This window comes from Vicia villosa, unplaced genomic scaffold (assembly GCF_029867415.1).
Source record: "Vicia villosa cultivar HV-30 ecotype Madison, WI unplaced genomic scaffold, Vvil1.0 ctg.001791F_1_1, whole genome shotgun sequence".
In the NCBI taxonomy this organism is placed as follows: Eukaryota; Viridiplantae; Streptophyta; class Magnoliopsida; order Fabales; family Fabaceae; genus Vicia; species Vicia villosa.
In genome coordinates this window covers 208,958-231,647 of record NW_026705728.1, presented here as the reverse complement: position 1 = coordinate 231,647, position 22,690 = coordinate 208,958, and the positions used below count along the sequence as shown (strand labels likewise).

General features: G+C 36.6%; 1 pseudogene; it reads right to left on the bottom strand.

Moving 5' to 3' along the window:
- Positions 1 to 9,007: 9,007 nt before the first annotated feature.
- On the bottom strand, positions 9,008 to 9,785 carry LOC131636587 (MLP-like protein 28; annotated as a pseudogene).
- Between the last annotated feature and the right edge of the window lie 12,905 nt (positions 9,786 to 22,690).

The window sequence follows — 22,690 nt, the reverse complement described above, 5'->3', positions numbered from 1 at the left end:
CTTTTGAATTGGGAGGTACTATTATCTGGCCATCTTTTACTAATAAATCAAATATTTCGTCACATTTAGTGACATCAAATGTATAAGTTTTCTTAGGAAATCTATCGCTTTTATCATTCTCTACTGGATTTTTTCCATTAGAAGGGGTGAGCAATTTGCAAGAATAAGGTGGCGCCTCTTTTAACTCAGCAAGATCTATTTCGATCTCTTCCATACTGTATGAATCTTCGAAAGGTTCGCCATCAACGTCGTCTTCTTCGACGTATGCTACTCTCTCCTTCTTATAACTTTTACTTGCTCTGGCCTTTTCTGCTTTTAATCGTTCGACTTGTCGAACCCTGTCTGCCAATTGGGCCATATCTCTTAGGTATTGAGTATCCAGCTTCTTTCGAATTGAATAATCTAGGCCACCTGCAGCCATTTCAACTAATTCGTGCTCTGGGACAGTCGTGAAGCACCTTGATTTCAACAAACGGAACCTGTTTAAGTAATCATCTATAGATTCCGTGAACTTCCTCTTGATGCTAGACAATTCTTTCAGACTTATCTTGGTTTGACCCATGTAAAATTGTTCATGGAATAATCTCTCCAAGTGTGCCCATGCATCTATGGAATTTGGGGGCAACGTAGTGAACCAAACAAAAGCATTTTTTGTTAGCAAACTAGGGAAGTATTTAATCCTTAAATCTTCGTTCCCTGCTAGATCCCCTGCTTCCGTCAGATATCTGGCTATGTGCTCCACGGTAGACTCGTTGGTGTCCCCTGAAAATTTAGTAAATTTTGGTACTTTGGTACCCCTTGGCAATTCCATTTGCATGATATATTCTGCTATTAGGGATGTATAATTTGGGCGTCGAAGCCCGGTATTAAGGCCATTGTTAGCCATTATTCTCTCTATCGTGGCAGTGAGATTGTTCTCTGTTGCCAAATTGTCTCTCCTAACCCTATGGACCACTTCGTCAAGATGTTCGTTTCTTCTTACTACCACCAGATTAGGCTGTTGCTGGGCAACTGCTTGTTGGCCAACGTTAGTCATTTGCCTTCGAGTTTCTAAGTCTATCACTTGGTTTTGCTCGACTGGTGTTGGTCTAGATGGTGGTGCTGTGGCTCAAACTTGTTCTAGAATGGGTTCCCCTTCCTGATAAGTTGATTGGTTATTCCTTCGTCTATTTTGTGGAACTCCTAAAAAATCTGCCATTCGATTTATTTGAGATGATATTTTTTGGAAAGTTTCCACATTATCCTGGTTAGTCCTAGCAATGTTTGTTGCTAACGGATTCAAGATGGAGCCCAATTCTTTGGCAAGAGTTCCTAACATATCATGGTTACTTGCATCCATTTCCTGTCGAAATGCTGCTTGACTATTTGTGGTAAAAGGGGGTATTTGGGCAGAGAAGCCAGTATTCTGTGCGCTTCGACCTATCGAACTGACATTCGACGAAAATGTCGTCGGGTTAGTTGTAGTGTATGTAGGCCCTGATCCTTGTAATCCTGTCATATATGAATATGGCATTCCATATGTATTGTTGGGTCTCCAACCTTCGAAAGTCGATGATGGTCCTGGGGAAAATAACTGACTTGCAGCGTTTGTCGAGAAAGGTGGTATCTCGCTTGCACTAATGAATGGAGGCGCGGTGGTCGAACTCGAAACTGGTACAGTCCCTGTTGTCCCTGTAGAATTTTCGGGTATCGCCTGGGAACTACCTATGGGTTCAGATCCTGTCGAAACTGGTATAGCCGGCGCCTCTTGAGTAGAAGTCGAAACGTGCGTAGAATTTATCGCTACTGTTCCTGACCCTTGTGGGGGATCTTGATTTCCCCCTCCACTGGCCGCATTGACCATTTTCTTGTTGTACCTTCGTTTAGGAATCAGTTATGCACTGTGGGTTAATTTACCGTTCCTAAGGTTCATACAAGGTCTTGATATTTTCTAGACAAAACAAAACAATCAATTAATAACAATCTGTTTGACACTGTCCCACTGGGCGTGCCAATTTGTTTACGGTGATTTCCGGTAAACAACCGCTAGTCTTCCAAACTATAATAAATATGATTTGGTTACTCGCAGGATCGACTAGATTGATCCTAGGACATAGTCAAAAAGGTTGTTATTCATGATAGTTCGAATTATGTCTATGGTTGGCTTGTCTCGAAATAAGAAATACTTAATCAAAGAAATAAAGATTAGCAATCACCTTGTTATACACGTAAATATAACATCAGCGAAGGGTAAGATAAAGATAAAATATAAGACAAAACTGTAAAGTGCAAGAATCTTAAAGTGTAGAAACTTAAATGCTTCGAAACTAAATAGAATGAAAATAAAGAGCGCAGGAATGCAAATGACAGAAAGTAAACGAAATGCAGTAATATCAAAAGATACTTAAATAAAGAAAGATACAAATGTATTTAAAATGGTGTTGGTGTCATACGTACATTTCTCAGCGAAACTCGTTCTCTTAACACTTGATACTTGAGCAGTATGTGAGTGATTTGTACAAAATGAACACACGGAATCCTAACAATAAGACCCTTATTTATACTAATTTCGACCCTAACGGTCCTATACTAATCTAACGCCACGTTGCCCACAAGAAAACCCTGGGATGCCATCTGTCTTTGTGCGGTTACACAAACTACTTCGAAATTCAAATCATCCCGCCTGAATCTTCTTTCGACACGTAGCAACGCAACCAGAATCGAGAATGCCACAAAGACACGTCCAGCTTCTGTACTTTACGTATTTCGCAAAAACGTTTAAGTCTTTTTAAAGATATTCTTCTTCGAATTAGCTCCAATTCTAACCATCTTTATTCCAACTTAAACCAACATCCTCGAAACATGGTCGTCAGTAGCCATTTTTAAACTCAGAAATGGTCATCAGTAACCATCTTCCTTCGATTTGTAACTCTTCAAAGGATATTCTCTCCAAACGAAATCCCCAACCAACATCATCAGAACAATGTTAATCTTCTGGGTGTAGAGTCAAACGGTAGGGAGGCGGGTGCTTCTTTTGATAAAGCCATTCAGGATATCTTTGAGAAGAAAAGTATGGATCTTAATATAATTTCTCATGTCCCTGAATCTTCTTCGGATCGTACCGTTTCAGGTTTCCCGTATCAAAGGAGAAAGCGTTTCCTTTTTCTGCTCAAGGTGGGGCCACGTGTTATGTTGATGGAGGTGTTTCTCTCAATACAGGCGTAGGGGTTTCGCTGAAAAAAAAGTAGAAAAAAGAAAATTGTATCTATTAATTCTCTTGCTATTAAGGGTGGGCCCAGGAGCGGTTTCAATATTAAGCCCACAAGGAAAGTTAACAAAAGACCCAGTTCTTTGTTCAGGGGCGGTGAAGAGATTATTGAAGGCCCAACTCAGGTATTCCCTAATAAGTGTTTGCCTACGTTTTCTCTATCCTCTTCCAGTAACAGAGGCAATTATGGGAATGGATTTTTTGATAATATTCCTGGTAATTCGGATATTGTGAGATGCAACATTAGAACTCTTTATAATTTTGACAACTCTTGTGATGAAAAATTGAGCGATGTTATTTCTAAGCTTGGTGTGATACCCGATTAGAAAAAGAAGGAAGTTCAGAATGTTTTTCCAGAATCTCATTCTCCGGGGCTTGTACGGATGGAAGGTAAGAAGGTGCATTTGAATTGTTTTAAATGATTATCTGTAGCTTTAATATAAGGGGAGGAGGTAGTTTGATTAAGCGTAAAAGGATTAGGAGATTAATTGGTCTTGGTAGAGCGGATTTTTTTCTGTTACAAGAAACTAAAATGTTAGAAGTCACTGATGATATTGCTAGTAGTTTGTGGGGTTTGAATGATGTGGATTTCTCTTATTCTAGTTCGGAGGGTATGGCAAGGGGCCTTCTGTCAATTTGGAATCCTAATGTTGTTTCGGTCTTGACTGGTTTTCGTAGCCCGGGTTTCCTTGGATCGAAAGTGGTTTGGAAGGGATGTGTTTATTATATTGTTAACATTTATTCTTCTTGCTCCTTGCTGTTAAAACGACAATTATGGTCTCGTCTTTTGGAATTGAAAAATACATACCAAGATGGGGAGTGGATTATAGGGGGTGATTTCAATGCGGTTAAGAAGCGGAGTGAGAGAATTGGTCATTCTATTAGAAGTAGCAATGTGGAGTGGGAAGATTTCTCGGAGTTCATTGTTGAAAGTGGTTTAGTTGATGTCCCTTGTAAAGGTAAGAAGTTTACTTGGTTTAGTGGGGATGGTAAATCAAAGAGTAGGATTGATAGATTTCTTATCTCCGATAGTATCATTTCGAAGTGGGGTGTGGTTGGTCAATGGATAGGATCACGGGATGTTTCCGATCATTGTCCGATTTGGTTGTTGGTTGATAAAGAGGATTGGGGCACAAAACCGTTCAAATTAAATAATGAATGGTTTAGTCATAAGTCTTTCTTTTCTTTTGTTGAGGAAGAATGGAAGAGCTTATATGTGCAAGGGAGAGGAGACTTTGTTTTGAAAGAGAAGTTTCGTTTGATCAAAGATAGGTTGAAGTGGTGGGAAAAAAATGTCTTTGGGAAGATTGATTTGGATGTTGAGGAGGGTGTTAGAGTTTTGAATGATTTGGATGATAGAGAGTATTGGGAGGAGGAGGCTCACTTAAATAAGATCAAAGCCTCAAAGAGTATTTGGTTTAATCTTACGTTAAAGGAGAATATGTTAGAACAAGATTTGTTCTGATCAATAATCTTGTTTTGATGATAAAAATGTATATGAATTTTGTATAAGACAATGTGGTACTCTAATCCTATGCATTTTCCATTTCAGGAAATATATAAGGAGTATGCACAATTCAGCGCTAAGAAGCACTGACTCAGAAGGTTCAGGATTGCAACATCAGAACATGCTCTCACAAGACATCAGAAGATGGTCAACAGAATCAGAACATGGTCTATGAAGCATCAGAAGAACATGAGATCAGAAGCAGAAGCACTGAAGTTCTTATGGTATCACGCTAAAGCACTTCAAAGTCAGAAGACAAGAAGATGCTCTGCACCAAGCTGTAACTCTGATTCTGATTATTCAAACGTTGTATTCACAAATCTGAGATAAGAAGTTAGTACTAGATGACAGGCTATTAAGTCTAATCTCTGATTGACAAAAGGAAGGTTAGAAGCTACAAAAGGCAAAGTAAGTAAATGCAGAGAAAAGCATGGCTTGAGGTAGTTGACAAAACAGTGAAAACATTAAATGCAAAGCTGTCTAGTCACGCAATGCATTAAATGCATTTCAACGGTCATCTTCTCAAAATGCCTATAAATATGAAGTTCTGATCAGAAGCAATCAAGAACAACACTTGCAAAAATACTGAAACGCTACTGAAATCAAAACTTGCGAACTTCATCATTCAACCTCACAAACTATTGTAATATTTAGTGAGTGTTAAGCTTAGTACTTTAGAGAAATATCACAGTTGTGATTATAGCTTTTTAATAAGCATTTCATACCCTTGTAAACATTTATTTTACATTGATTTGTAAAAGGTTCCTAGAGTGATCAGTGAGATCAGTAGACTCTAGAAGACTTAGAAGTTTCTAAGTGGTGATTTCCTAGAGTGATCAGTGAGATCAGTAGACTCTAGAAGACTTAGAAGTTTCTAAGTGGTGATTTCCTAGAGTGATCAAGTTGTGATCAGTATAGTACTCTAGAAGACTTAGAGTGTTTCTAAGTGGATAACCATTGTAATCAAGATTGATTAGTGGATTAAATCCTCAGTTGAGGTAAATCACTATAAGGGGGTGGACTGGAGTAGTTTCGTTAACAACGAACCAGGATAAAAATATTGTTTTCATTGTTTTTATCTTAAGAGTTTTTAAAGTCACACTTATTCAACCCCCCCCCCCCCTTTCTAAGTGTTTTTCTATCATTCAGAATATGCTTATCCAAAAAGCTAGATTAAAATGGCTAAATGATGGGGACTCTAATAGTAGATTTTTCCATAGAGTTATGAAAGGGAGGAGGAGGAGAAACCATATTAGCTTTTTAAATTCTAGTGAAGAGATTGTTAACTCGGTCATAGAGGTGAAGGAGGTTGTGAGAGCTCACTTTGAAGCTAAATTCAAGGAGGAGCACCTTGTTAGACCTTTATTGGATTGAATTGGTTTTAAATCTTTGAGTGAGGAAGAAATCCTATCTCTTGAGGTGCCTTTTTCGCTTGAGGAAATAAAAGAGGCGGTGTGGAGTTGTGACGGTTCTAAAAGCATAGGTCCGGATGGGATTTCTCTTCTTTTTATTAAGAAGGGTTGGTCCTTTTTAACAGAAGATGTTCTATCTTGTTTTAATGATTTTTATTCCGGTGCGGTTCTTTCCAAATGTATTACTTTGTTTATTTCTTTAATCTCGAAGAATGACAACCCGTTAGGTCTTGATTATTATCGCCCCATAGGCCTTGTGGGATGCATTTACAAGATGATATCAAAGCTTTTGGCTAGTAGGATCAAAAAAGTGCTTTCATCGATCATTTCCAATTGCCAAAGCGCTTTCGTCCCGGGGAGACAAATGATTGATGGGGTGCTTATCGCTAATGAGGTGGTGGATTATACTAGTAAGGAAGGTAAAGAGTGCCTTCTCTTTAAGGTTGATTTTGAAAAAGCTCATGATAAAGTGAGTTGGAACTTCCTTAGGTATATGTAGCGGAGGATGGGATTCGGGAAAGTTTGGATGTCTTGGATGGAGGCGGTTATTTTCTCGAGTAAAATGTCGGTTCTTGTTAATGGTAGTCCGACTAAGGAATTCGTTTTAGAAAGGGGTATTCGTCAAGGAGACCCGATTTCTCCTTTTATTTTGTTGTGGTAGCTGAAGGTTTAAAGGCTTTGGTGGGGAGAGCGGTGGAAAACGGAGATTTCGTAGGAATCAACGTGAACGGTAGATGTTTTATAGATATGCTTCAATTTGCGGATGACACCTTATTATTTGGCGATGGGAGTTGGAAGCATCTATGGGCTATAAAAGCGGTTTTGAGGGGTTTTGAAATGGTGTCGGGTATGGGTATTAATTACCATAAGAGTAAGTTGATTGGTATTAACATTAATCCTCACTTTATGGGAGTTGCTACTCATTTTCTTTCTTTCTTATAAGACGGAGGATAAAAACTTCAAATTTCTCGGGATTTACATTGGTTCAAATCCTATGAGGGTTTCTTCTTGGAAACCTCTTTTGGATAATGTTAGGAGGAGATTGAACTCTTGGAAAGGCCGGTGGATTAGTTTTGGAGGGAGAATCACGCTTCTAAAATCGGTGTTGAGTAGTTTGGCGATTTTTACTTTTTCTTTTTACAAAGCTCCTAAGAAAGTGATCGGGGAATTAAATAAATTGCAAAGTAACTTTTTGTGGGGAGGAACGGAGGAGAAGAGGAAAGTGCATTGGGTGAGTTGGAACGACTTGTGTCTTCCAGTTGATAAAGGGGGGCTTGGTTTTAGAAGATTGGATGAGTTTAACAAAGCGCTTCTTTTAAAGTGGAATTGGAGAATTTTTTGTGCTTCCAATGAGTTGTGGTTTCGGGTTTTGAAGGCGCGATATGTGGACGTGAAATTAAGGGCGAGCGGTGGTATAAAGAAGTTTGTGAAGTATAAAGTTTCATCGGTGTGGTGGGCGGATTTATCTTTGGTGGGGAATAAGTTACCGAACGATTTTTTTGCTAACAATTTTAATTTTCAGGTTGGTCACGGATTTTCTATATCCTTTTGGCATGCTAATTGGTTGGAAGGTGGAACTTTAAAGAATCTCTTTCCGAATCTCTTTAACGCTTCTCTCTTACAAGATGCTTCAATCGGAGCCTTGGGTGGTTGGAGTGAGGGGAGGTGGGTTTGGGGTGATTTCGGTATACCGGCTGCCTCATTGTCCCACTCGGATGCTGAATTGCATCGGTTTTCCATGATGCTGGCAGCAGCAGCGGTTCTGCACTCCGACAGACCTGAGATAGTCACATGGCAGCATGGAGTGGCTGATACTTTTGCTGTCTCCTCTTGCTATAAAACTTTGAATTTGCAACATGTTCCTCTTGGCCCGGATAATCGCTTTCAATCGGCTTTTATTGCTTTATGGAAGGTGGATGCCCCCTTAAAAGTTAAAGCGTTTGGTTGGAGATGTTTCATCAATAAACTCCCGACGAAAGATTCGCTTTTACGGAAAGATATTCTTAATTCTTCCTCGAATTTAGAATGTTTTTTTTTGATGAATTTCATGAATCTTTAAACCATTCTTTCTTATCTTGCAGGAATTCCGGTATTGTTTGGAGAGAGTTGTCTGATTGGTTAGGAATGAATTTTCAATGTTTTTCGGATTTTAAGGAGGGATTTTGTTATTGGAGTTCTTTTTGCCGAGCTAAGAAAGTCAAAAGAAGGAAGGAGGGAATCGTTTGGTTGGCTATTATGTGGAGTCTTTGGTTACATAGGAATGATATAGTTTTCAACAATGCTTCTTGGAACTCGAGGGACGTGGTTTGGAGTTGTAAGGCCCTCATATGGAGATGATCTTTCATTGGAAAAATTACTCATTCAAATTGTAACTTCTATGAGTTTAGAAGTAACCCATTGGTAAGTTTCAATAGTTTGTAATTTTCTTTGTTTTGGTATTGTATCCTTGTACTTGTTTTTGGATGGTTTTTATATATATATATATATATATATATATATATATATATATATATATATATATATATATATATATATATATATATATATATATATATATATATATATATATATATATATATATATATCTTGCTTTAAAAAAAAAACAAATATCATGTCACTTTATCTCAAATATTTGAAAGAATCATATTCCAAATCGTTTTTCTAAATTTGATTTTTAATTTTAATAAATTTTGTTGTTATTATTTGATTATATTTTTGCTATTGAATTAAAATGTCTTTCATTTTTCAATAAACTTGTGGAAGTATATGTTTTTTAACATTTGAAGTTATATATTTTTCTCAAATAGAACAATCATTGCATAAAAAAATACAATCATAAACTAAAAAAAGCACATATATCCTTTTACTGATATGCATCATACAATTGAAGACACACTCTTGACCCAACACATATATACAAACGGAAGAACAACATAAGCCAACATGCATACGCAACAACATCATTACAGAAACATCACACTTATTTAATTATAAAGGTGAACACTTAATTAAGCCAACCCCAAGGTTGCACTAAGCCATTATTTCTTTAATCTTTTCGAGCGGCCCTTGCCTTGGAAAGATGAGCATCAACATCTCTAGTGCATTTGCTAAGGTACTCCATCCATCCATTTGGAGGCTCAATGTTCTCATTGATCTTCTCATACTCAACAGTCCATTTAGCAGCAGCAGCGCCATCAGCCTTATCAATTACTTCAAGGATGAGCTTAAAGTTCTTATAGTGCTTGTCAATGTCTCCACCAAACAGCTTCCAAGTGTTCTTTTTGTTCTGTTTATCAACTTCTTCAAAACTCTCATAACATGTGTGTACTTCACCATCTGTTTTATAAAAGAATTACAAGGGCCAACCTTAAAAAAAAAAAAAACTAAAAAGAAAAAGTTATAGTTTGTTGAATTAGAAATATAATTAATTACCTATGATATAAGTTCAGTGTTTAACTGTATCAGTGTCATGCCAGTCTTCACCTTCGTGCAGCTTGGTATGATGAACTCTTTCACAATGGTTTTGCATTTCGTGAAGTTGTGTTAGAAAGTAATTGAAGAATTTGTCACCGGGTGCTTTGATCCCAAGCTCAGTACTAAGTTAACCAAAGAGCACCATTTTTCCAATGAAAAAAGAGAAGAAAGAAACAAAGGTTGATTTGATGTGAAGAAAGTGTGTGCAACCCCACGCCTTAAATAGAAGAAATTGGATTACATTAACTTTGGTCAACAATTTAAAATGCATGTTTTTGGTTTTATCAATTTGAATTAATCTATGAAGTTCATATGGAACAAAACCCTAAGCTGACCACCGTACACGTGCTGTCCCACCCATATTACAGGTGCTAGTTAGTTCTCAGAGTCTTGCCATCTCATATAACCTATTGCATCATCTATGATTTTTATTTTTTTATATTTAACGAATATATAATTTCAGTTTATATGTATTAATTAATTATAATATTACATCCAATATATTGTAGCTGGTTCTCGAGATAGGATATTCAAAACTTTTAAGTAAGTGTTCAACTTGAAATATGTAATGTCGAAATAATGATCTTTTCTAGTGGAGGTGAGAGTTTTTGGTGCATCTTGTAATATTCTGAAATTTAGATTAATTATTTAATTAAATATTTAATAGATTTAATTTGAATATATGGATAATTATGAGTATTGTGATGTAATTGTGAGTTTATGCGATGTTTGGATGAATTTGATGTCTGATGTATATGCGTGGTGTATGTGGGGTGGTGTGAATTAATGTATTAATTAGAATAATATAATAATACAGATAACTAGTATAAATTGTTTGAAATGGCTAACTAAAAATATTATTTAATTAAATAACATAAGATGGAGAAGAAACTACGAGGGTAAGATGAGAAGATCATATTAGGGGTCCAAGGGGTAAGTTTGATAAAAGGGAAAGAGTGATTGTGTTTTGTCATTCTGAGCAATCGTGAGAAATTGAGAGAAACGGTGAAAGAGAGCTAGGGCACGAAGAGAAGAAAACAGAATAAACCGTAGAGCTTGAAACAATAATCAAAGCTCGAAATCTAAGGTAAGGGGAGTTATCGTGATTATTCTAATTGATACAAGGTTTAGATAATTGTAGTTGTGTTTTGGGGCTTTTGTTTGATTGTGATAATATGAGGATTGTGAAGAAATTGATGTGGTAATACTATGATTTGATATACATAATGCCTATGATGATGTGTTGTTTTTGTATTGTGAAAACATGATGCTTATGTGTATTTGGGACTGATATTGGACTGAAATCGCAAGAATTTGAGATTGGTTTTGTGTAGGGAGCGCAATAGAGAATCTTTGTTCGCGCAAATCCACCGAGCGAATCACCCAGGTGCCGGGAGAAACAGCTTTCGCCTCTAGGCCGTTGGGCGAGCTCGAGGCGAGAAATGCTGAGTCCTTGGAAAATGTATGGGGGAGGGGTTTCGCTCCTAGATCGCCGGGCGAACGATGCCGCGAGGAACAATTGGGATCGTTTGATTGGAACAATTGTATTCTTTTATTTATTTTGAGATTTTTGAACTACATGGTATGGTACTTAAGATGTTTGAATTGTGAATCAGGAATGATGAAGCTCTATGGAGTATTTTATTAAAGATGTTTTTGAGCTTTGGATTACACTACGAGAAAGTTAATTTATTATTATTGTCGTCAAAGAAGTACTGATTTTAAATAATTTGCGAACACGTGTTTGATAACACGTAAATGTATCGTATATTTGATTCGATTTACATAAATTATATCTTTGTATTTTCAGGATTTAATGTTTACAAGCTCATGTGAGAAAAGGAAGAAAAAGAGGTAGAAATGGAGTAAAAATAGAATAAAATATAAAAGAAAAGGGAGGAGGCGAAGGAATGAAGAGGAAAAGGACCAAGGCCCATAGCGTGACCAAGGCCCAAAGCGCAGGAATGACCAGTTGTAAGGTCTGCCGGTCGTCACCAGCCCCTTCCTGCCGGTCGCCGCCAGCCCATCCACGCCGGTCGGCGCCCTCCCCCTCCTGCCGGTCGGCATGTTCCTTTATTTAGTGTGTGACGTGAGTCACACACTCACGCCCAGAAAGAAACGTTCGTCAAGCCCTGGTTTCTCTCCACCTATTTCTCCTCCGAAAAGTCTGCTACTGAGATGGAAGCAGCTAAATCTCCTCCTACAATTTCTCAACCTAAGCCTGGATACCATTAGTATAAATACTGATCATTTAGCAGCAAAAAGGAGGACGCCGTTTATCTCTTCTTTTCGGCAGAGCTTCTCCTTCTTTAGTTTTTAGGCAGTTTTTCAACCATGTAAAAGTGGTAGTTTCTCACATCGAGGAACTACCACACATTTAAATTTAGTTTTTGTTTCCTTTCATTACGCGAAGATTATTTCAGAAGTTAATTCCAGTACCGTTTATTTCATCATTTACAGGTTTTATTTTATGCTTTCTTGTTTATTCTTATTTATCGTCTCTAATTTAATTGTCATGTTCTTCTTAATTTCAATCCGCATGTTTAATTTGTTTACGCTTAATTCTATGTCCGGCTAAATTATTTTGAGTCCGGTATGTGAGGACCGTCGTCTCCGACGAGACTCGGTAATTATTTTATTGGCCTAAATTATTATTATTAAATTCTGTTTTGGCTTTAGTTTTTATTCGTAATTTCGGTAACCTTGTCACGAGTGTGAGAGGTTACTTACCACGATTTCGTCACGAGAGTGAGAAATCTATTAAGGTTCGAACCGGCACTGCGAGAGCGTGGGGATCGAACCAGATAGTAAAAACTAGGCATTAATCCTAAACACAGCGAGAGCGCTTTAGGATTAATTAGAACTTGTTTAGTTTTCAAACCGCGTTCTTTGATTTAAGTGGGCGAGCGAGAGCAGAATCCTACGGTTAAGGAGCGTGACTTTATTCAAAACCACGAGAGTGTGAGGTTTAGTATTTAAGCTAATATTTTCTACTAAATATGTTTTTAACATTTTTATAAGCCAACGAATTACAGAGTTCCCGAAGTACGCAGAATCACATTCCGGTCTCTCTTCTCCTATATTTATCTTAATCTTAGTTTTATTTCAATTTTAGTTCTTAGGTTCCCCTTAATCAAACATTCATTAGCCTTAGCTTTACAAAGCAACAATAGATTACAGTAGGTTGACATTGGTCTATGTGGTTTGACAATCTTTTATATTACTTCGATATATCCGTGCACTTGCGGACACATCAGTGTTACAGAGCAGGACGTTTTTATTATGATGTTTTTATGAAAATGTAGTGTAACACCCTTTTTCTAAACCCCAAATATTTAAATATACTAACAGAGTAAGATAACATGCATACAACAAAGGGTGTCACATGTCGTTTCCATAAAAAATGAAAACCAATAAAATACATACATAACATGCACCTAATAAAATTATAACACATATTAAACTTCATGTTTTCTCAATCATGCATATCGCAACGGAAATATTTGTTCAACTTGAAATATGTAATGTCGAAATAATGATCTTTCCTAGTGCAGAGGTAGGAGTTTTTGGTGCATCTTGTAATATTCTGAAATTTAGATTAATTAGTTAATTGATTTAATATGAATATATGGATAGTTATGAGTATTGTGATGTAACTGGGAGTTTATGCGGTGTTTGGATGAATTTGATGTGTGATGTATATGTGTGGTGTATGTGGGGTAGTGTGGATTAAGGTGTTAATTAGAATAATATAATAATATAGATAATTAGTATAAATTGTTTGAAATTGCTAACTAGAATTATTATTTAATTAAATAATAATAGATGGAGCAGAAACTATGAGGGTAAGATGAGAAGATCATATTAGAAGTCCAATGGGTAAGTTTAACAAAAGGGAAAGAGTGACCGTATTTTGTCATTCTGTGCAATCGTGAGAAATTAAGAGAAACGGTGAAAGAGAGTTAGGGCACGAAGAGAAGAAAACAGATAAATTGTATGTTGCACCCCAAAATTTTCCTTCCAATTTCACTTCTAACTGGCTCATTGTTCTCATTTATTCGCAATTGCATTTGCATTAGGTCATGTAACACATCATACATTCATTCATCAATAAATCTTGCATGGGATCGAGGATCTTTAAAGGTCATGGTTTCGTTGGTGCTTTGAGGCTCTCGTCCTCACTTGAGCTACAAAGGGGTTATCCTTCATCCAAACTGCTGAAGCGGTATAGCAGCAAGCAAAAAGTAATAGGTATTATTTATTACCGGGTGATATAGGTTATATCGTATCGTAGTCCACAAAGATTGGCAGAGAAAAACTGTCGTTCAATATTCTCGCGTTCTAGGTTTCATGATTGGGTACGGAAAGTAAATGCGGGAAAAGTAAATAAAAGCAAATAAACAATCTTAATAGTCTAAGAGAAATAGTTATGGAATTGCATTTCGTTCTACCCGTCGAATACTTAAATCGGAAGATCTATCGGTCAACACTCACAATACGCATCAAAATCACCAGGCATCATTCGAGACGCCACATCAGTGTTCATTTCTGCAACACCGGCGAAAGCTCAACCGTACTATTTACATCAGCGATGTCTCAACCGACACAAACAACACGGAGGCATTAAATTCGATACCCTTTACGATTATTAGCCCCAAATATATTTCTAAAATTCAGAAAATAATAGTTATCATTCCTAATCAAGATCTATGATGTCTATTTCTATAACAACACAAATCCAGAGCATTTAAGCAAAAAGATCAAGAACAACAACAATGATGATTTGTAAAGTGAATATATAAACGATCCCAAGATCAATAAATGTACATATGATAAGAGTATAAATATATATACAAAACCCACCATTGGAATGAAACATAGGGAAGAAAGAAGATGAACCGGAAACACTCACCGTGTCAAGGCAATCGAGACAAATCCATAGTCAATCCACATGATGTAGCACCCAATGACGTTTCCTAAGCCTCTAAACTATCAAAAATGGATCAGAGCTTTTCCATGGGGAAAAAAGATGATAAAAACCCTAAAAAATATGTTTTGAACCATAAATACAAAAACTGAAAATCGCAGACCGCGCTAAGCACGCCTACCGCGCTAAGCGCGTTGTCCTTTATTTTTCTTAAACCGCTAGAGCGCGCTTAGCGCCACATACCCGCGCTAAGCGCCCTACTTTCTACCAGACTTGGTCTTCACAATTTCAAAACCGCGCTTAGCGCCAAAAAAGCGCGCTAAGCGGGCTCAACGGAACAACAACTTTTATTTCTTCAAAAACGCGTTCGCCACATTGTCTTCGACGCTTTATTCCTCAAAGCTTCGAACACGCATAAATACCTACAAAAAGCCAACAAAACTATCAAACGGTATATATTTACACAAAAACGTAACAAAACACAAACGATACAAATATACACAAAAACGGGGAATTATTCAAACGGTATTACAAAAAGTCTCTATAAGTGCCACTATTTACATACACAAAATAACTACATTTTGGTAGAGAAAAACTGCCGTTCAATGTTCTCGCGTTCTAAGTTTCATGATTGGGTACGGAAAGTAAATGCAGGAAAAGTAAATAAAAGCAAATAAACAATCTTAATAGTCTAAGAGAGATAGTTATGGAATTGCATTTCATTCTACCCGTCGAATACTTAAATCTGAAGATCTATCGCTCAACATTCACAATACACAACAACAAAATCACCAGGCATCAATCGAGACGCCACATCAGTGTCCATTTCTGCAACACCGACGAAAGCTCAACCGTACTATATATTTACATCAGCGATGTCTCAACCAACACAAACAACACGGAGGCATTAAATTTGATACCCATTACGATTATTAGCCCCAAATCTATTTCTACAATTCAGAAAATAATAGTTATCATTCCTAATCAAGATCTATCATGTCTATTTCTACAACAACACAAATCCAGAGCATTTAAGCAAAAAGATCAAGAACAACAAAAATGTTGATTTGTAAAGTGAATATATAAACGATCCCAAGATCAACAAATGTACATATGATAAGAGTAGAAATATACATACAAAACCCACCATTGGAATGAAACATAGGGAAGAAAGAAGATGAACCGGAAACACCCACTGTGTCAAGGCAATTGAGACAAATCCATAGCCAATCCACATGATGTAGCATCCAATGGCGTTTCCTAAGCCTCTAAACTATCAAAAATGGATCAGAGCTTTTCCATTGGGGAAAAAGGTGATAAAAACCCTAAAAATTATGTTTTGAACTATAAATACAAAAACTGAAAATCGCAGACCGCGCTAAGCACGCCTACCGCGCTAAGCGCGTTTTCCTTTATTTTTCTTAAACTGCCAGAGCGCGCTTAGCGCCACATACCCGCGCTAAGCGCCCTACTTTCTGCCCGACTTGGTCTTCACAATTTCCAAACCGCGCTTAGCGCCAAAAAAGCGCGCTAAGCGGGCTCAACAGAACAGCAACTTTTATTTCTTTAAAAACGCGTTCGCCGCCGTGTCTTCAACACTTTATTCCTCAAAGCTTCGAACACGCATAAATACCTACAAAAAGCCAACAAAACTATCAAACGATATATATTTACACGAAAACGTAACAAAACACAAACGATACAAATATACACAAAAACGAAGAATTAGTCAAACGGTATTACAAAAAGTCTCGATAAGTGCCACTATTTACATATACAAAATAACTACATTTTGGCACTTATCAAACCCTCCCCAACTTGAATTTGTTTGTCCTCAAACAAGGCCAAACACTCAAATCGTAAAAGTAAAAATCAAAGAATCAAGAATCAACAAGATTTGGAAAAACAAAACAATTGTACAGTTCAAACAATAACGTATGAAAAAAGTAAATACTTACCACAATCCTACAACGATAACATGAAAACGAAACGGATCCTAATTACAAAAATCATACAAAACATTCTAAAACAAAACAAGCTCAATCACGAGTCACGCCTAGCAAAAATTCCACATCAAACTTGCCTAAACCTAAGGGAGTAATTACTTCCTAAACCTAAGGGAGTAATTACTTCCACAAAGTTTCAAACAAAGGAATTTCAATCAAACTTTCTTCCTCATCACATGTTTCACACCAAACACAATACTTATTAACACAAATCTTATTTCAAACTCTTTTTGTTATTTTCTTCTTCACACTTTTTCTTTTTTTCTTTCTTTCTTTTTCTTTTCTTTCTTTTACTTTTCTTTCTTTTACTTTTCTTTCTTTTTCACATTTTTTCTTTTTCACAACTTGAAAACCAAACACAATATACATTGAATACTCCATACTTTCTAAGGCAAAGTAAAAATTCAAACTATAAATCATAGTTGAGGGTTAAAGAAAACAAAGAATCAACATCCAAAAACAATTGAAAACCAAACGCTCATAGACAAGCATTAAGCAAAAACAATAAGGTGAATTGATATCTGGCTATGGTAGTTGTGCTCAAAATCAAACAAGTGCCTTGATCACTTTCGTGCATTCACAAAATCAATACAAATGAAAGATTAAACATAATAATATCCAGTTAAAACAAGAATTGTCGGTTTCTCGCATATATATATACAATGGAAAGCCACCTCACATTTATGATAAAAAGGGGAAACTAATGTGATTCAAGTCATGAGCAAGTTATGCAAAAAGAATGAATAATATGAAATTTGTACAAATGAAAAGTATCCAAAAACATGTTTTCCTATATAAAGCGATAAACGAGTACCTTGCTATGTACAAATTCGAACAATCATTACCGCATAATTGGCATGTTGAATCTATCAAAATTGGAGAATTACCAAATGCGACTCCAAGCGATCAGGACAAAATTTGATTCTAAACAACAACAAAAGAATTAAAACATATTACTAATAATTACTACACTATAAGGCCTCGGTGTAAGTGGGAAAAAGGAGAGCCAAATGAATCATTAAAAATAATTCATTGGCCAAAAGCTACAGACCGCGCTAAGCGCGCTACACCAGAAAGACAAAAACCAGTGCAACAAAACAGACATTCAAGTGTGCCTCCACTTAACACATATACATCTCATTTATAGACAAACAGAAAAATAAAACCGTTGGGGTGCCTCCCAACAAGCGCTCATTTTACGTCGTTAGCTCGACGCCTTTTATTGTTTCGCGAATGGTAAGAAACTTCCTCGCAGTACACCATTGCTTTCGCCTCAAACGCCACCTAAAGAAAACGTCATGCACAAACACTTGACAAAACGAATCAAAAGCAAAAGTATATACAAGTATGTGTAAAAACACAAATTTACAACAGAATGGAGGAATTGACTAAACAAGTTGAAAAGTGAAGATATGTAATTTAAGAGCTAATCCGAGTTCGACTTGTTTAGTAAGTTCACCAAACAAAACGAAACAAGTATAACTATACAAGTATGCGTCTATGCACAAAATATACGATATACACATATTTACAAAACTTAAAACGTGAAACCATCGCAATGCTATTAATCTCAAACCCAATCCCCGGCAACGACGCCATTTTGCTGAAGCGGTAAAGCGGCAAGCAAGACGTAATAGGAATTATCTATTACCGGTTGATATAGGTTATATCGTACCGTAGTCCACAGAGATTGGTAGAGAAAAACTGTCGTTCAATGTTCTCGCGTTCTAAGTTTCATGGTTGGGTACGGAAAGTAAATGAGGGAAAAGTAAATAAAAGCAAATAAAAAATCTTAGGAAGATCACACTTGGAATAGACTTTTCTGAACTAGAAGATGACTCAGCATCTTTAGATAGTTTTAAAACTTTTTCTTTAAGTTCAGCATTTTCTATTTCAAGCTTCTTAGTTTCATATGCAAAGAACTTTCTCTGCTTTTTGTATTTGATACTAAGTTTAGCTTTGATTTCCAGAATTTCAGTTAAGCTGGAAACTAGCTCATCTCTAGAAAGTTCAGAAAATACCTCTTCAGAGTCTGAGTCTGATGTAGATTCTGATTCATCATCAACAGTGGCCATCAGCGCTATGTTTTCCTGCTCATCTTAGGAGTCTGACTCTTGATCAGAAGAATCTGAGTCATCCCAAGTAGCCATAAGACCTTTCTTCTTTTCAAACTTTTTCTTGGGCTTTTCCTTTCTGAAGCTTTGGACACTCATTCTTGTAATGTCCAGGTTCCTTGCATTCATAGCATGTCACCTTCTTCTTGTCAGATCTTCTATGTCCAGAAGATTCTCCTCTTTTAGGCCTTTTGAAGTTCTTGAACTTTCTTTATTTGCTTTTCCAGAGTTGATTTACTCTTCTGGAGATCATGGAAAGTTCATCTTCTTCTTCTTCTTCTTCTTCTTCTGACTCTTCAGAATCTTCTTCTTCAGCCTGAAAAGCGTTAGTGCATTTTTTATTATTAGATTTTAATGCAATTGACTTACCTTTCTTCTGAGGTTCATTTGCATCCAGCTCTATTTCATGACTCCTCAGGGCGCTGATCAGCTCTACTAGAGACACTTCATTCAAGTTCTTAGCAATCTTGAATGCAGTCACCATTGGGCCCCATCTTCTGGGCAAGCTTCTGATGATCTTCTTGACATGAACAGCTTTGGTGTAGCCTTTATCTAACACTCTTAATCCAGCAGTCAGAGTCTAGAATCTTGAGAACATTGCTTCAATGTTTTCATCTTCCTCAATCTTGAAAGCTTCATACTTCTGGATTAAAGCTAAGGCCTTGGTCTCCTTAACTTGAGCATTACCCTCATGAGTCATCTTTAGAGATTCAAAGATGTCATGAGCAGTTTCTCTGTTTGTTATCTTCCCATACTCAGCATGAGAGATAGCATTTAACAATATAGTTCTAGACTGGTGATGATTCTTGAAGTCTTTCTTTTGAGCAACACTCATGGCTTATCTTGACACTTTGACACCTTGAGCATTTACAGGATGTGTGTAACCATCCAGCACTATATCCCATATGTCACCATCTTGGCAAAGAAAGTAACTTTCGAGTCTATCTTTCTAGTACTCAAAGTTTTCACCATCAAAAACTGGTGGTCTATTATAGCCATTAAAACTATTGCTTCCATTACCATTGTTGTTTTGTTCAGGAGTAGGAGTAGATGAAGTTGTTTCTGAAGGATAGAAAAACACTTAGAAAGGGGGGTTTGAATAAGTGTAGTCTTAAAAAACTTGAACGATAATAACAAATTGCACAGTTATTTTTATCCTTGTTCGTTGTTAACTAAACTACTCCAGTCCACCCCCACGGAGTGATTTACCTCAACTGAGGATTTAATCCACTAATCGCAACAGATTACAATGGTTTTCCACTTAGCCCATGACTAAGTCTTCTAGAGTATCCTGATCACAACCTGATCACTCTAGGAACAACTGCTTAGACACAAGCTAAGACTTTCTTAGAGTATCCTGACCACCACGTGATCACTCTAATTACAACTGCTTAGACACAAGCTAAGACTTCCTAGAGTATCCTGATCAACACTTGATCACTCTAGTTACTTACAAATTAATGTAATCAATTCTAAGAGTTTTACAATGCTTCTGAAAAGCTATAATCACAACAGTGATATTTCTCTTAACGTTTAAGCTTAATCTCACTAAAATATTACAACAGCAATGTAGTGAGTGTCATACCCCAATTTTTGACCTAAGATACCACCTCATATCATTTGCATATGCATCATTTGCATCTCTAACAAACTGCATAGCTTGTGTTTGTTACTTGTGACTCAGCAGGATTTGATCAGGAAATCACTCATCAGTACAAGTAACAATCAATTAGGGTTTTGATCTCCCTTCATCTCAAAAGAACTATCTTCATCAACAATCAACATTTGGTCCTCAGAGATTCATTTCAACAAGCTCAAAGACTTTGAATCAACCAAATTAGGGTTTTGACTGAAGACAGCATACTCTTGACTTTTGCTCAGAATTTGACCTAATGACTTGGGACATGACCTCAAGACCCCAAGTGCATCATTTTGACCTAATCCATTGGCTCAGAACATCTCCTACACAAAGATTGATCAACAGTGAAATTTCAAATCCTCAGATTAGGGTTTTGAACTATCAGGGACTGAAATCAGGGATCACATTTGGGAAACCCTAAAAATCCCCAGGGAGTCAATCAAAGGTTTCAATCATCCTCAAATAATCCCTATGACAATATACAATGGAAATTGTATCTCAATTCAAGATCCACAGTCATCAATTTCATCTGGTCGACAATTAGGGTTTTTTACCCAATTCACTGAACAACTGACTTTTTAATCAGGACATGGTGCCAAAACTCAAACCATGGCCCAATATCCTCTAATGCTTCAATGTGATCCATTCATACTATTCATTTGGTGAGGATAGCCTGTTTTATTTGAAATCTCCAGAAACGCGATTCGTCTGAAAAAGTCAACTGTACAAGATCACCATTGACCTTTGGGGAATTTTGGTCAACCATGACTTTTGAAGTTTTGAATCATCAATATATGATATATGAAGTCATTTGATCAAGAAAAATCAAGAAAATCAATCAAGAATCAAAAAGTCAAAAGTTTGACTTTCATACTTAGAAAATTTTTCTAAGTGTTTTTCATGGTTTTTTCCAAACATTGGAAGGGAATTTCTCAAAATTTCACCTACAAACTGAAAAAAACTTCCAACATGAAAGTTGTAGATTTTGATCCAATAAACAACTTTGACACATATAAATTTTTTCCATAAGATCAACCATTTAAGAGATATGGAGCTTCAAAGTTGGCATCTTTGGAAAATTTCACTTGAAACTTCATTTTTCTCAAAGTTCATGGATCTTTTTCACCCACTTCCTTAAAGATCTTGAAGAAACTTTCAACTAAGGTTTTGAAGTGTGTAATATGAGCTTTCCAAAATGTCTAAGAGCATGAAAAAATATGGAGTGTAGCTATGACTTTGAATTTTGCCATTAGTGACCATTTCACTTGAAATTTCAAGTCATTTTGCCAAAGTTATGAACTATCTTACCAAATAATGCAACTGATGACACACCAATGCAATAATTAGAAGATATTTTCTGGTTTGGGATCAGATAGGAAGGAGATAAGAAGCTTAGAGAAATAACCATGGTTAAGTCACTTTAACCATTTTGCATTAAATGGCAAGATTCCTTTCTATCTCCAAATGCCAAATCACCATTCTTTGGGCAACTTGCAAAGTTCTGAGTTCAGAACTCTTGGCCTATAAATAGAGGTCCTTACCTCATTCAAAATCACACCAAAACCTCACAAAAGATAGGTTTTCTCTTTCTTTCTTGAATTGCAAGTTTCTTAAGTTTCAAAGAGGTAAAATGCTCAACCTCTAAACCTTTGAAGTTCTGAGCAAAATGATGCTTCCCACAACTCACAAACATCATTTGGAAGTTGTTTGATCCATCCATACACCCCAAAAACACCAAGAACTCAAAATCACTACCTCACTTCCATATGAACACATATTGAGCCTTATCATACCAAATCTCACCCAAGCTCATTTCTGCCTAAGCTAATCATCCAAACACATCCTATATACCATATATGAGCTGTTCCAACCATCATCCATGACCTGTAACTCCAAAATCACATAGCATGATTCTCACTTGAGCCATACTGCAGATCGGGTTCCATAGCTTTACACAGGTGAATCCAAACAGTTCCAAGCATTCAAACATGTTTCATAAGGTTCATTGAAGGTGTTCAGATCAAGAAACAACATCTGGGAGCCCTCATTTGCAGAATTCGATTTCCAGTTTGGCCGTTTTTGAAGGTAAGTCACTTGAACTTCAAACTCATATTTGCACGCATCATAAATGAAATGTGAGCATACCATCTTGTTTCTGCACCTATGAGGATCATTAACCCTCAATCAATTGCATCATAACTTGCACATACACGATTTCAGATTGAAACTCAGAAATTAGGGTTCTTCGTGTTCATCAGAAAATCAATGATCTTAGGGTAAAAATAAATGAAATTAAAGGTCACCATCATGTTCCTTGTGAAAAAACGAGTGAGATAGACCCTTCACTTGATCAATTTGGTTCAG